General features: G+C 42.1%; 1 protein-coding gene across 2 annotated transcripts in view; it reads left to right on the top strand.

Annotated features, from left to right (window-relative positions):
- Positions 1-2320, top strand: part of SYCP3 (synaptonemal complex protein 3) — a 16135-nt gene that overhangs the window by 5420 nt on the left and 8395 nt on the right. The gene's annotated exons all lie outside the window — the stretch shown is intronic.

Raw genomic sequence — 2320 nt, 5'->3', positions numbered from 1 at the left:
AGTGTAACTATATAGCATTTACATTATAAATAATCTAGAGGTGGTTTATAGTAGCAGTCCCCAACCTTTTGGCACCAGGGACCAGTTTCATGGAAGACAATTTTTCTACAGGGCCAGGGAGTGGGGGCATGATTTCAGGATGATTCAAGCACATTACATTTATTGTGCAGTCAAACTTCTCTACTAATGGTAATCTGTATTTGCAGCCACTCCCCAGTGCTAGCATCACTGCCTCAGCTCCACAGCAGATCATCAGGCATTAGATTCTCATAAGGAGCGTGCAGTCTAGATCCCTTGTATGCCTAGTTTACAGTAGGGTTTGCACTTCTATGAGAATCTAATCCCCGCCCCCCACTGATTTGACAGGAGGCGGAGCTTATGTGGTGATGCAAGCGATGGGAAGTGCTGTAAATACAGATGAAGCTTCCCTCACTCACCTGCCGCTCACCTCCTGTTGTGCAGCCCAGTTCCTAACAGGCCATGGACTGGACTGGTACCAGTCCGTGGCTCATGGGTTGGGAACTGCAGGCTTAAAGTATATGGGAGGATGTACATTGGTTATATGTAAATATTATGTCATTTTATATAAGGACTAGAGCATCTGCAGATTTTGGTATCCTCAGGGGGCCCTGGAACCAGTCCCCCAAGGATACCAAGGGGCAACTATAATCAGAACATGGTCTACTCTTAATGGTCAGACTTGTGTTACCTGCCCGTCCCTGTCCCTATGGGAGATGGAAGTCAGCCCCACTCATATATTGAATAAGAGCATTAACTACATTTTCATTTCATCCTTTCATTCTTTGTAATTATCAAACATTTCTTATCTAAGAGCTGAAGTACCGTTCATATCAAATAATGCTGGGGTTGGTTGATCACCTGTTTTGGAAATGTTAACTTTGAGATGCACATGAAATACTCAAAGAGAGGTGTTGAGTAGGCCACCGGTATGAGTTGAGTTCAGGAGAGGCTGAAGATACAAAGGTGGGAATTCTCAGCATAAAGACAGTATTTAAGCCATGAAGACTGGATGAGATCACCAAGGGAATGATTTTAAATGTAAAAGAAGTCTAAGGACAGCCCTGGAGTACTTTCATGTTTAGAGTTCTAGGATATGAGGGGGAACTAGTAAAGACAGAGTGACCTAATATATAGAAAACTACTCTAGGCCAAGTAACACTTTTTAAGAGGGAAAGGCAATTAACTCTGTTATATGCTGCTTACAGGCCAAATAAGTTAGATTTGGCCAAGGTAGAGGTCAAGTTGGTAGCCTGAGTTAGAATAATTTTGGTGGAAAAATAAGTACAAAAATCTGTTCAGCGTAAGACAAAATGGGAAGGAAAGAAATGGGGTGGTAACCTAAGAAAGGGAATAGAGGTTTTTGTTTTGTTAAGATTAGAGAAATGGCATGTTTGTATGCTGATAGGAATAATCCAGAAGAAAAAATTAATGGAAAGAGGGGGACAGTTGCTGAGTTCTCGAGAGTGGGTATGTGAAGAAGTCGGCCTTAGCAAGAGACAAGGATAGTTTATCCTTAGAAACAGGAGAGAAGGTAGAGTAAATAAACACAGATGTAGGTGGAGAGTAGATATGATGATGGGAGACTGAAAGTTCTCTTTGGATTGCTTCTATTTATTTAGTGACATAATTAAGGTCATCAGATGGTAGAAAGGTGTCGCCTCCAGGCAGAGTAGCTGGAGAGTTGGATTTTCCAAGGTGTGGGGTTTAGCCAAGCAAGTGTGACAGTAAGAAGAGGGCAAGCTATACGTGGAAAAGGAATAATTATAATAATTGACCATAGAATTTAAGCCAGGCAAGAGGAAAGTGGGAATATATAGAGGTAGGGATGACAGTGAAAAGTAGGTAGGAAGAAATGGATTGTAGGTGCTGATAGGTTATTGAGCTGTAGCACTAAAGAGAGTAAGCTAGAATAGTAAGGAAGTAGTGGTTGAATACTGGGATATATGGAGGAACATGTATAATGGTTAGAGTCTGAACACTAGAAACAACAGTGTTTGGGATCAAATACTTGTTTGAGCAGTTGCTAGCTGTGAAACCATGGACAAATTACTTACCTTTATTCCTCAGTTTCCTCATCTATGAAAGGGGAATAATGAATACCCAGCTCATAGAAAATTATTAGTAATGACACATCTAGGGTATGAGTATATAAGCGAATGGCTAAAGTAGGGTGGAGGGCAAAATCATTGTTTAAGAATAGGTCAGGGGGCCGGGCGCGGTGGCTCACGCCTGTAATCCTAGCACTCTGGGAGGCCGAGGCGGGCGGATTGTTTGAGCTCAGGAGTTCGAAACCAGCCTG

Source organism: Propithecus coquereli, unplaced genomic scaffold (assembly GCF_000956105.1).
Source record: "Propithecus coquereli isolate 6110/MARCELLA unplaced genomic scaffold, Pcoq_1.0 Scaffold316, whole genome shotgun sequence".
Classification (NCBI taxonomy): Eukaryota; Metazoa; Chordata; class Mammalia; order Primates; family Indriidae; genus Propithecus; species Propithecus coquereli.
This window is presented reverse-complemented; position numbering and strand designations above follow the sequence as displayed.